We start from the raw sequence: 14,069 nt of genomic DNA on the forward strand, positions 1-14,069 counted from the left end.
AAAGGTTTGGTGAAGCTCTCCGTTGTGCAGAGGTTTTGTAAGACTCTCCGTTTTTGTCAGAGGTTTTGTAAGACTCTCCATTTTTTCAGAGGTTTTGTAAAGTTCTCTATTTTTGCCAGACGTTTGTAAGACTTTGCGTTTTTGTTGGAGGTTTTTGTAAGACTCTCCATTTTTGTTGGAGGTTTTGTAAAACTCTCCATTTTTGTCGGAGGTTTTGTAAAATTTTTCGTCTTTGCCGGAGGTTTGTAAGACTCTGCATTTTTGTCGGAGGTTTTTGTAAGACTCTCTATTTTTTTTCGGAGGTTTTGTAAAGTTCTCCGTTTTTATCAGAGGTTTGTAAAACTCTCCGTTTTTGTCGGAGGTTTGTAAGACTCTCCGTTTTTGTCGGAGGTTTTGTAAAGTTCTTCATTTTTGTCGAAGGTTTTTGTAAGACTCTCTATTTTTGTCAGAGGTTTGTAAGACTCTCTGTTGTTGCCAGAGGTTTTTGTAAGACTCCTTGGCATGTATTAATGCCGAAGATCCTACACACTATCGGATCTACGCAATACCTTCTAGGAAACCTAAGAAGTCTTGCCTTCCAGGTGACCTAGGTATGCTATGCCTCCGGTGTGTAGGTTTGTCGTGCTCCTGAGGAAACACCCGGGGCGCACCACAACACTGTCCACCAAGGATGTGCCCTGGCGCGTGGCATTTATACGACCGAAGCTATGCAATGCCTTCCAGGGCACCCTGGGCATAATCTGTCTTGCAGGTGACCTAGGCACAAGCGGCGCTCGCGGTATATAAGCATGTCGTGCAGAGAGGATTCCTTGTGACAACATTCCACAGAGCACCGCATACTCACATCAGGGTAGTCCCATGATATGCGGCATCCACACACTATCGAGGCTACACAATACCTTCCAGGAAACCAATGCAGTTTTACCTTCCAGGTGACCTAGGCATGCTACGCCCATGGTGTGTGGGCTCCAGTTCCTACCAGGGCAAAGCCAACCCTCTGGGAAACTTTTTCAGGTGACCTTGGGTTTAGGCAAGCAATACTTACTGATGCGTGGGCTTGTCACGCCTCCGGAGAAATCCCCCGGGGGCGCCGCAACTACATTACCAAGGAAGTCCCTTGATAACCGACATCTACACACTATCAAGGCTCCACAATACCTTCCAAGAAAGCTAGGCAGTCTTGCCTTTCAGGTGACCTAGGCATGCTACGCTTGTGGTGTGTAGGTATGTCGTGCAATGAGGATTCCTTGCGATAGCATTCCTCAGAGCACCGCAACTCCGCCACCAAGGACATCCCTCGAGGCATGGCTTCAACACCTGAGGCTATGCAAATGCTTTCCAGGGCACCCTGGGCATAATCTGCTTTGCAGGTGACCTAGGCATAAGCGGCGTCCGTGGTGTGTGGGCCTCACTGTCTACCAAGACTACGCAATGCCTTCCAAGAAATCTAGGCAGTTTTGCCTTCCAGTGACTTAGGCATGCTATGTCCGCGGTACGTGGGTTTGTCATGCCACCTGAAGATGTCCTACGGGTGGCGCCGCAACACGGTCTATCAAGGAAATCCCTTGATACGTGGCAACTACACTTCCGAGGCCGCACAATGCCTTTTAGGAAATCTGGGCAGACCCGCCCACCAGGCGACCTAGGCACGATGCATCTGCGGGAGTGTAGGGATTTTGTATGGTTATACTAGCTAAGTTTTGCAGTCTATTGTTGGCAATAAGAAGCTAGCAGTAGCGTAGAATATAGCTAGGTTATATAACTATTCATGCTAAATGAGAATGTAACTTAAGTTCTACTGCTTCTACCTAGTGGCTATCTCTTAAAAAAGACTTCTAGCAGTAAGGTTGGAGGCCTCCAATAGACTCTAACCTGGCCGTATGAAAGACGGATCACTAGGTAAACTACTTGGTGGCTAATAGCAGGCGTACTTTTGTAGGAATATGGCCTCTATTGCGAGGTTTGGTGGCCCCGAAGCCTATGGCTAGGCTGGGAGAGGCGGTGCTTGACCCCCTCAGCCTTTAGCCGTTGCCCGGTCTGGAGGTAATCTGTCCGGAGCCTAGCGATAGCATGTTGGAGGTGTAGTCGAAGGTTAGTTGGGAGAGACGGTCCTCGACCGCCTCAGCCCTTAGCCACTGCCCGGCTCCGGAGGTACTCCGTCCGAAGCCTGGCGATGGCGTGTCCACGACTCAGTTCTCGTTGCTAGTCGTGGTACCGTTGGTAGGTTCGGTAGCGATGGTGCAAGGTTGAGAGGCCAGGGATTTGCCCGGGAGTTGGCCCTATGCCTCTGGACCCTACGTCGTCCTTCGCCCGCTCCTTCTATGGCCAAGTATTCTACTTGCCTTCCGAGGTATTCCTCTTGGAAGGTCATGAGGGTGCGGCAGTCGTTGGTGTTGTGGCCACACTCTGGTCCGTACAGGATGCACCCATGTGCCTCCTGGCGCATTGGAGCTTGGAGTTGTCGTTGGGGTCGCTGCCGAAGGCGGTGTGTCCCGGAGCCTATGGTTTCCCCTAGGTCTTCTTCCCCTTTGGGAGACCATCGAGGATGCCCGGTGCACTGGCTTTTGGGGCCCAAGTGGTTGTGGCTATGCCTCCATGGACGAGGTGGGCTTAGGGTTCCCTGTACGCGGTTGGCGTTGTGAGGTCGGCGTTGGAGGCGTTGGTGGAGTCCACGCACCCCGGAATCTCCGTCTCCTTGGAACCCTCTCTCGCCTGAGGGGGCCAAGGAGGGTGCTAGGTGGACAGATTTTCTGAAGATGTTGGCTCGCTTAGGGTATCCTAGGTGTGGTCGAAGGGGATACCTCGAGACCAAGTCCAGGTGGGAGCACTCTTGGGTTGGACCTCCCAGAACCATTGGAAGGCAGCCTGCTTGGCCGTGGCTTCGATCACGTCCTCTCCTGAGGCAGTGAGGTCTTCGTCGTGCAGAAGCTGGAAGGCCTCCGTGCCGTCTGGAGTTCCTGTACCGACCTAGAAATCTGAGTTGGCCAAGGTCGGAGGAACGCCGTCCCACACGGCAGCAGGGCTGGAGCATGCATACGATGCGTATGGTTGAGGCAGCCATGCATATGGTTGCATGCTTGCAACGGTGGGTATGGCGGTTTTAGCTAACCCTTTGGTGGATTTCCCGGTGGATTCCTAGCTCTCTTAGCACTTCTGTGTTCGAGTTCCCACGGACGACGCGCTGTTGGAGCAAAAGTTCATCTTGCCCCAGCAAGTACAGCGAAAGTTTCTTCTAAGGAGGAGGCTCAAGCTTGGAGACAAAGTTTAAGAGGAAGGAACACCACGAATGTATTGATGGTAGAAAAAATGGATCGCTCTAGGAGGAGTACCACAAAGTGACTTAGTGTGTTTTCACCTTTGTGTCTTTTTTCCTGTCTTTCCCGTCCCCTACCCAGAGGACCATGGCCTTCTATTTATAGGGTCATACGTAGCTTGGCATACAAGTTATTATAATGTACAAATATCTGGGATCTGACCGTATTACTAGGCCTTCTCCCAGATAACTACTTTCTACTCGATCGGTGGAGACAAATATCCACCGTGGTAACTATTGTGGTACCTGCCCCTTGGAGTGTAGCGAGCCGGTCGCCGATTATGGCCCTGTGCCGCACTATCAGGGGTGTCAGGATAGCCTCCATCACACCGGGGTGTCAGAGCGGTATCCACTAGCCTAGGCCTTTAATGCCGATTACTTCCTTGCAGGCAAAGCACGATCGGTGCTCCCCTTCCGGCAGATCTTTTCTAAGGCCTGCTGACTCACCTTGCTGCCTTCGGGAAGACAACTCGAACAGCCCGAGGCAGGGGCCTCGGGAGGCATGGAACCGGGAGGAGAAAGCTTTGGGAAGCAGGACTCTGGAAAGCTGGAGCTTCAGGAGGCCGAAGCTTTGGGGGACCGAGACTTTAGGAGGTCGGGTTTTTAGGAGGCTTCGGGAGACCGAGCCGACTAAGCCAAGGGAAGGCTTCGCAGGTGCGAAGGGGTACCGTGAAGGGATTTGATGACTTCGGAGATCGAGCCTTTAACTGAGGGTCCGGAGATCAAGGCTCCGGAGGGACTTGGATGATAATTTTTCAACTATTATCTTCAGACTGATTTATTTTCCCTCCAACAGTGGTACATACATATATTACCCTAATAGATTCAGCAAATGCAGGACTAACATTGGTCTGGCTTTGTGCGGCGGTTGATCAGCAAGTGTAGGCGGAACCATAGCCAAAAGGTGAAGGAAGGGGGGAGCGGTTGGGCTGAAGATGTGGCCTGAGCTGGAGTTTTGGGCTTGGATTTGGCCCTATGTACTTCAATTTTGGAAAATTACTGTTGGGTTCCAATAACCCTACATCTCTTATGTACCTAATCTAAATGCCATGAACCACATTATCATGTACACAATCGTTCATCTCAACAAAGGTGGCAACTTACGTTAATGATTTCCCATGAAATACAATTGGTGGAGAAATGGCAGCAATTATGCAAAAACCAATGTGGATCTGCGTCAAACATCATTGCAACAAATGATCTTATATGTGTGATAACTGATAACTAATAACTATTGCAACTGCTAAACAGACGGTTGTTGTTTGCGTTGTTTCCGCGATTTGGGTGATTGTTGTTCGCATTGTTTCCAAGGCCGGGAGCGGGGGCGTCACACGGGGCGGGAGGATAGGGCCGAGGCCGGCCCGCCTCCACGGCGGCGATCGGTGGAGGGTTGCATGCGGCGGCGGGGAGGGAGGGGTAAATAGGGTTGGGGAACCCTCCGTTAGTGGTGGAGGCGGCAGATGGGGTATGGAGGGATGGAGGTGGGGCAGGGTGGGGGTACGGGCTGGGGGATAAGGCGGAGGCGGTGGCAAAGTGGTGGTAGGCAGAGGGGTATTTGACGGGGAACAGCCTTCGAGAGGACGGCGAATCGGCGAGGGCAATCGATGGTGGTGGTGCACGGGGAGCAAAGGCTTGGGGGTGGATCTGAGCAGAGGTGCATGGAGACCGGGAGCGTGGCAATCTTGCTGGCCCACCTATTGCCGTGGGACTTGAGAGAAAGGGAGCGAGGAGAGGGGCGGGAAGGAAGCACTATATTAGCAGAATTCAAATAGGAAATAGAGAAAGAGGACAATGTGGTTTTCTAGGTTTTTTGGTTTTTATTAGGTACAGTGGGGAATGAGAGATGAGAGTGATATATGAACTAACTTTTACTTTAAATGATAGAAATTTATCTATATTTATACTCCTATAAAATACATAAATTATAATAAAATCAATCAATCTTTATTATATATTTTACACGATCAAACAATCCACTATCAAAAATTCTCTCCAATCATATATTTTCATATTTCTTTCTCGTTTTTTGAAACCGATTCCTATAACGTGAACATCAGAAGACAGTTGTCGCTGACATGTGAACCCTAATAGGATCCATATGTGAACATCAGAGGACAACTACCCTCGTTACTTCATACGAGCCCGGTGTGCTGTTCTCGAGTGATTTGCTTGTAGGAGATGCGGAGGGTTTTTTTTTTTGGGTTTGAGTGCACGGGTCTGTTGGGTGGCATGCGCTCGGAACTCTGTTTATTCGCTTCTTTCCCCCGGATTGAGTGACTGAGTGAGTGATTGTGGCAGTTTCGGTATCTTCTTGCGCAAATGTTTTTTACCTGGAAGGGTTAGCATTTTGATTTGCACTAATGATTAGTATTTTGAAGCAGCCGGCACTAAGCAATAAGCCCAATTGAAGCCTGATTCTTTTGTTCCAACGTTTCTCCTGAAGACCTGAAGGCCCCGGCACCTGAACCTGCAAGGTATTGCCCTCTTTCTCAATTCCCTTTGTCCGTGTTAATTAATTGAGTAAGAGATTAAGATTTAGTGGAATAATGTCTGGTTAGGCGAATATATATATAGTTTAGAACTTGGAGTCCGGACTCTGGAGACTTTTACACTCCTATAAAATAGGAATCTTGGATATGTTACGCTATGAAAACTATTTACAAGCTTGGAATTAACAATAAGAATTATTTTGGCCTTACTGCTTAATTGTGACAGGGAGAATGAGTCAAGCAACCGAAAAAGACGTCTTTCAGTGTATTCAAAATTTTCATTGTGCTCTTGATCTAATTTTGCACTAATAGGTCACCAATTTTACATTCCTGAACTTTTCAGGTGCATCGGTTTGCTCATGTTTTTTTTAACCAATTGGACCGAAGCTATTTTGTAGTTAACCATCTATTTCAAGCCAGCAGAGCCGCAGAGGCCCATGACAAAGATTGTGAAGAGGAAAGGAAGTGTAGTATTGCTAAACTTGGTCTTGACATATATTTAAACACTACATATGTAGTCTCTGTAAGTTATTTTTTCTCTGAACTACGATGTGTATATCCAATCCTAGACATCGTTGTTACTGCAGTTATTATTCCCCAATGAAAATTTCCAGTTATCTGCATTGCTCTCAGCATTGATTTTCAGTTTGTAAAATTGGTCACAGAGCTATTCTCAGTATTTTATTTCATTTGAAGAAATGAATCCAGTCGTAGTTATTTATGTTCCCTTGCATATGGTCAACTTTTTTCTCAAAACCTGCACTGATTGATATATATTTTTTCTTTAGCACGGATATCACTCGGCGACTATGCATATAATTGGAAGGCCATGCTGCTGTTAAGTTCATTTATGGTTATTTAGTGTATGACGTGATCATGGTATGGATGGGCTCCTTGTTTCAGATAGTGATGTAATTTTCCACATTCAAAATGCTGAATTTTCAATTTGATTAATGGAAGCAGTTCTCAGTCTGGGATATTATGTTTCTCCAACCGTGCTAGATCTGCTTGTATCTAAATTTGACAAGAATGGGAGCAAGAACAGAGCGATTGAATATGATAACTTCATTTAGTAAGAACCTTCCTTCAATTTAAGTAGGCTCATTATTCCTCAATGAATTTACATGTATTATACCGTGTTCAACCTTAAGAATCTTATTTAGATCAAATGGCTGTAGTTTCTTAGAATTTCTACACAATATTTGGCGAAGCACTTGTCCTCATTTTTTAACAATTCAACTCGTTGATATCTGCCTATGTCATTGACCGTAATTGGTGAAACAAGTTGTTCTATATTTTGAAACAAAAACTTGTCTTGACTTGTGAAAGATCGAACTAGAAACTGGTTTGTTCATCAACTGGCCTCCTAAGTTTCAGCCATGTTTGCTGATGCAAGACTATTGTGATGGTTAATACTGATAAAAACCGAATATGTTCTATTTGCTTTCAGTTTGTCATGTACCACAATTCTAACTATGTTTTCTTTTTTACCTCTGCAGGTGTTGCCTTACTGTTAAGGTAATGCCTCCACCAACTGCGCAAGCTCAAACACAAACAGTCTCAGCAAACTTTTATGTATCTTATCTCAGATATGCATTTTTTTATCACATCTGTGTTCATCTCTTTGAACTACTTTTGCAGGGCCTGACCGAGAAGTTCAAGGAAAAGGACACTTTATTATCTGGATCTGCAACTTTCACTTATGAGGCTTTCATGTTGACCATACTCCCTTTCCTCATTGCCCAAGGCCGTGTACCTCAGAGTTCAGAGCAAACTATAAGGGTACCATTCCAGTCGTATAAATATGGTTTTTTTCACAATGTGTTTTTTTAGCGGAGAAGAAAAAATTTCAAACATGTTGTGATTGTAGATAGTTCTGCCAAGTATGGCAAATTATCAAAGTCATCACATCAAACTGAAATCAATCATTACTGTGGGTCTGTTTGGTTGCAAAAGAGGGGTTGCATCGTATAGCCTGGCTGAGTGGAAGTAGGCTAGGGGAGCCGTATCCCTCTTGAGGACAGTGGTTGGCTGGCTGTGTAAGTGGATGCAATAGTGGATGCAGTGAACCTGTGAAGGTATTTAGTTGCCTATATGAATGGATACAACGACCCTGTGACCTGAGACTGACAAGTGGGTTCTACTGATATTGGAGCTCAGGATACAAGTGAAGCTCGATTTGGGTGTATCGTATAGTCAGGATGACTCATGCAGACTGCATTCGCTATGCATGAAACTAAACAGACTTCTGTACAGGAATGCATGAGTGGATGCAAGTTTCTCGTATATGTAGGCTCGGATGCAGCAAACCAGATAGACCATGTGTGTTTTTCCCAGTACCATCATGCCAACAAATGCATCTAAATTAGTAGACGAGCTTTGCAAATTTATCATGTCTATAGACCATACCGAGACTTTACGTCTATCTAATTCTATATAATTTATATTGTTTATATAGATTATTCTTATTTATTGTTGCACTTAATGTAATACATTATTTTATACGTAAGAATGGATTTGGAGCTCTAAGCCTCACCCGATTAGCTTAAGCATAAAAAAAGTCTAGGAAACACTGGATGTGCAAAAGCCCGTGGCCTTCAATATGAGCATGCAGATGTACACATGAGATGATCTCAACCTATTAAGGGACATCCAATATCACTACATGGACCTTTATTTTTAGGTACGATATAATATATTCATGCAATCACTCTGTTTGTACATAATCTTACGAGCACTTTTATTATCACAGTTGGTGTGTGACTTCGGATGAAAGATATCTCGTAGAAGGAAGCTTGATGTTTGCAAAAAATGTTTGATATGTGGTCTGAGATGAGTATCACATTTCACAATGCAAGTTGTGTAAGTTGGCATGTTTTGTTTCATTGTTCATTTGTACCGTGGTTTAGTTTTCTCTAACACTAGCGACTGTTGTTTTCCAGATTTTATTGTCGATATGTTCCTTCGGGCATTTCATGCTATTTGCATTCGACATGACGGTTAGAAGTGTATCGGTATTGGACTCACTGCCTATACCAGATTGGTTTAAAGAAAATGAATCCATAGTGCACTATATGATGAAAACTCTTAAAATTTTCAATAAACTGAATCTAACTCTCGAAGTAGTAAATCCCCTATAGATTGACGTTATATGTGATTGGCATCGTATAGTACCAATTTGTGTTTTAAAAACAAAAGATTAGTAAATTTCTTAGAACATCGGTTCAATCTATTAGATTATCCACGTAGATATAACAATTTGTTCTTCTGCAGGTTCATGTTGGGTTTTTTTGGTTTATTAACTTCATACATGTGTGGAACGGTTAACAACTACAACTATCGATTTGCACTGTAAGTGTTCTCAATAGAATTATGGTTTATATTAAGCAATTGGTCATCTGATTATGCAATTTTTTTGACAATTAAAATGATATATAATGCACTTATAAGATGGTACGAAATAAGACAGTAGTTCTTGGTTGATCTACTAAAATACAATGCGAATAAATATAAAGACAATATGCTTGAAGTTGTACGAGAATTTGTTAAATGCATCAAATAGTGTAGGTTTAGAATGAGAGATTAGTTGGGCTATTATTTTTGCTCATGAATATTATACCATTTATTTTTCTCCTTTACATATTTTAAAACCATCTAATCATCTTTTAGATTAAAAAAAATCAATACTTATATCAGTTATTTGACTTCAGTTATGTACAATTGTAATAGGTGATCGTAAACTTCTACACTGTAGTTTTCTTAAATAATATAATAGATGATCGTAAATTTCTACACCGTAATTTGTTTAAAATTTGCATTAAATAAACAAACAAATAAAAAATAATAAGAGAATAAAGAGAGAAAGGTCACCTGGGCCTGTGCTGTCCGTCGGCCGAACAGGCCTAGCTTGGACTCTCTCTTCCCTCCTCTCTGTCAGCCGAGCAGACCCTCCCTCGGCCCACACATCTCTTCTGGCCCAGATAGCAGGCGAGCCTCCCTCTTTATCTTCTCTGGGTCACAGCGGCCCAGGCCGGGCCACCTCCACCCTCTCCTTCCTTTTTCCCCCTCCCCTTCTCCCGTGCCGGCCCATACCTCTCTCCTCTCCCCCGTGCTCCAGCCGCCAGAGACCAGCGCCGAGCCGCCTCCTCTTTGCGCCCCCCTCTGCCCTGTGGACCAGGCGCCAGCGCTGCTCTCTCCTCCTGCTCTATCTCTATCTATTCTATATTGAGTTATCCCCGACTCCGATTTGTTGGAGCTTCGGCTGGATTTCGTGGATTTGGGGGGATTCGATTCTATCTCGACGAGCCCTATCCGCCGCTGCCACCGCCACCGCCACCGCGGCCTATATAAACCCGAGGAGGCCAGCCAGCTGGGGGATCGGTCTATTTCCTCTTCGGCCGAAGCCCTACGCTCGTGTTCTCCGCCATCGGTGTGCCGCCGCCGCCTCGTCGTCGCCGTCCGCCCATTTCGCCGGTGATGATGCCGATGCCGATGCCCGTAGGTCTTGCCGGCTTCTCCGCCCGCGAAGGTGAGTATTGAATCGGATTTGCTATTTCGTTCTCCCGGTCTCTCTTTGGTTCTCTTACGCCCGGTGAGTTTAGCTCCGGCCGGCTTCGTTGCCATGGCCGTTGAGGTAGCTCCGACTGGTTTGCGTCCTATGGCCGTTGGTGTGTGCTCCGGCCACCGTTGAAGGGTGTCTGTGCGCCGGTGACTTTCGCCGCCGAGTTTTGTTTTAGTTATCTCTGGCCGTGCGTGCCTCCGTGCCGCGCGAGCGCGTCGAGATCGTTTTTGTCTCCGGCCGTGCGTGCCGCCGTGCCGCGCGAGCACATCGAGATTGTTTTGTCTCCGGCCGTGCGTGCCCCCATTACCGTGCGCACGCGCTGATATCGGTTTGACTCCGCCGTGGGTGTTTGGCTTTAAGCTGCCGTGCCGGCGTCGAGCTTTTGTGATGTATTCCCGGCCGTGGTGTTGCCGTGCCTGGTTTGGTTTCCGCCGAGTGCGTTTGAGTCTAATTCGGCGCGTTGGTGTCGGGTGGTCGCTGTGTCGCCGGCGTGGCGGCGCTGCTTATCTGTACCCAGTCGCGTGTGTCCTTCTTGCCTCGCTGCTCTCTGAGCTGGTCCGTTCGCCGCTGTTGAAGTATGTATGTGTGCTCCGGCGCTCGAATGTCCCCCGCTGCCGTTGAATTGCTGTGGTGCTCCGGCATGCATGTGTTCCCACCGCCGTGGAAGTTTGTCCTTGCTCCGGCGTGTGTCCCCGCCGCCGTGGAGACAGGCCCGTGTTCCGGTGCGTGTGTGCTCTCTGGTGCCGTGCATGTGTGTGTGTTTGGCTTATGTTGGCCGTGCTCTTCTCCGGCGCGCGTGTGCGTTGCTAAACTGGTTGATCTCGCCGCCGTGCGTTTGGCGTATGTTGCTGTGGGATGATGTCGTGTTTGGCATATCATCACCGTGTGTACTTCTGTCCGTCTGCAGTCTCATCGCCTGCGTGTGTGAGATCGGGGTTGATATGTGCGTGCGTGCTGCCAGAGTTGCGTGCATGTGTGCCGTGGGCGAACTTATGTTGATCAGCCGGTTGGTTATGTTGCCTATCAGTTGGTGGTCGCTCAGCGGCCTGAGGGGTGATTTGTTGCCTATTCTGTATTCTCATCAGTTGGTCAACCTGGTAAGGGTTGGGTTGTTGTCAGATGGCGCTGTTGCGGCTGTGCTTTGGGTTCAGGCCTGCCTTCTGTTGTTGGCAATGCCTGATAATGTTGAATAATGCTTGCTTAATCCTTCCCGTCTGGTTGCCTGTATACCTGCTGCTGGCTGTCTGAGGGATGTTCCTGACGCTCTGTTGCCGGCCCTTGGAGCTCTGTTCTTGTTCACTTGTTGCCGGCCGGGTGTCCTATTACTCTCCGCCTCTTATTAGCTCTGTCCTGGTAGCCGCTGCTGGCAGTACGAGGATGAGGCTGCTGCTCCTGGCTGTTGGCAATTGCCTGGTGGTTAAGGGCTGTGATGTTGACCCTCTTTGTTGCCTTTCCCTGAGATGAATATATGAGGCCTTGTAATCTTGTTGCCTGTGATGATGAATACTCCCTCCGATTGCAAATTTAGGTTGTTTTAGACTTGTGCACGAGGATTAAGAAAGTAGATCAAATGATCTTGTTACCTTTTATTTATTCTGTATTGAAAAAGATAACTCATTCATTTGTGAGAGTGGTAGCATTTATTAAACAAGGGCAAGACGGGAATAAAAGAGAAAAAAATGTATAGAAGTTCGAGAATGACTTATATTTAGAGAATAGTTGAGGAGGCTAAAACGACCTATATTTGCAACCAGAGAGAGTATGTGATATCAATCTCCTCTTAAAGGGTTGATTACGGATTTGTGCTGCCTGTTGCCTTGGGAATTGGCCAATGATAGAATGAGGCCGAGAGGGATGTGGGAGTTGCCTTTGTTGCCTTGATCTGTGATGTGTGGGCTGAGGTCAGGAGGTCGAAGATAGGAGTCTAGTGACGTTGTGCAGTTCACCAGGCTCCCTTTAGGTTGTAGCTGTGCGAACTGCCATGCGCTTAGATTCTCTCTCCCTCCTTTCATTCTGTCGCCTAAGGCCGCCATTGATGGTGAGCGACTGCACACATATATGCTGAGGTCGACTAGACCGATGAAGCTTCAGGATGCCTATTGCCTTGGGATCTGGTTGATGATGTTAACACTGAGACCAGCTTTTCTACTCTAACCCCTTTTATTATATTTGCTATCTTTTGTCTCGCGTTACAGCTATATAGGGTTCAGGAGACTATCTGTGAAGCGACCATCATAGGTACAACTTAATCGGAGGTAGTATGTGAAGATAGACGTAATTAACCAGAGCGCTTTGCGAAGCCTTGGGAACCAGAAGACATGATCGCCATGTTAGATGCGTGTGTCATATGTGTGCGTATGCCACATACGTGTTGTAATTGGAAAACTTGTACATTATGAATTCAAATGAATGAATAAAGATCAATATTTTCCTTTACATTTTGTCTCATTACTTTGTATACTGTGACTATATTGGCATGCTGGTGATATATAGTATCTTAATCGAAATGCTGTCGATGGCTCGTTTCTCTCGTGAAACAATTAAACTTGGAAGGGAGTCAGCATTTTTTTAATTGATTTTTAAGTCATATCAGACTTCCTCTCAAGTTCTATAGTCTTCCTTGTTAATGTAAGTACATATCTTTATACATGCACGCATTGATATTGACTCCTTTTTCTGAAATATTTTTATAATATTTTACACTAAAAGTTTATATTCGTTTTAAAGTATTTTGTTAGAACAATGTATCACATTTTTTGGATTTTTTAATCCTGATAACTTTAATATAAATTTATGTTTGTGTAGAAATCAACTGCTAGAGCCACACTACACATAGTCTTCTTTTAAATTTTTCTAGAATATATATGTCTATAACAAAATCGGAATCATTAGAATAGTTCTCCATCCACGTGAGCGCTTTTTCTTTGAAAGTATGGGAGTTTCTCCATTTGGATTTCACACAAAGTGTTGTAATGCCATAAAAGTTAGTTATTTACGCTAAATTTGTTTTCTAGATATTTTAATTCATTTTATTGTTATTTGATCCTCCTAATCCTACTTTCAACTTTTGTATATTTGCTCTACATTCAAATCCTAAGTAGTCCTAATCTTAATTTTTTCGATGTTGAATATGACCTTGGAATATTAGAGCAGAACTTTAAACTGTTCCCATTTTTTATCCTAGTATAATTCTAAGTTTGTTTATTTATAGTCTCCTTACTCGATATAGGAGGAGACATGTAGTAAGCATTGAGCGACGGTTTGAATATCCTGATGTGGCATGGCTCCATTGATGCTCTGTCAATGAAGTTTCCTCACGCACTTCTTCCATTTTTTAATACTTGTTATTTTTGATCAAACACATATATTAAGGTAGTATCAATTTTAAATGAAAAATAAAAAAAATATTCTTAGAAACTAACCCAAATATTCTAGAATCTACTGTAAATGGGTGGTCAGAGATACGATTTTATAAGGATAAAATTGAAAACCACATCTTAAAAAACGTGAAGTGATAAGTATTTGAAAACAAACAAAGTTGTCAAAAATGACAAGTATTGAAAAACGAAAAGAGTACCTACTGACATATAGGCTAATTCTCAGTGAGCCCCGCGTGTCAATGACGACGTAACATGTTCAAAGGAACTGCTTTCGGTGTGTGTCGTGGTGTCATTTCCCTAAACCCTGCACCACTGGTCCTGTATCC

General features: G+C 45.2%; 1 long non-coding RNA gene across 1 annotated transcript; it reads left to right on the forward strand.

The window, feature by feature from the left end:
* Positions 1 to 9,909: 9,909 nt before the first annotated feature.
* LOC133912806 (uncharacterized) lies at positions 9,910 to 12,799 on the forward strand. Its single transcript, XR_009908907.1, has 2 exons — positions 9,910 to 10,330; positions 12,559 to 12,799. It is a non-coding gene; the product is annotated as an uncharacterized LOC133912806 (long non-coding RNA).
* The last annotated feature ends 1,270 nt before the right edge of the window (positions 12,800 to 14,069 follow it).

This window comes from Phragmites australis, chromosome 3, assembly GCF_958298935.1.
Source record: "Phragmites australis chromosome 3, lpPhrAust1.1, whole genome shotgun sequence".
Taxonomy (NCBI): Eukaryota; Viridiplantae; Streptophyta; class Magnoliopsida; order Poales; family Poaceae; genus Phragmites; species Phragmites australis.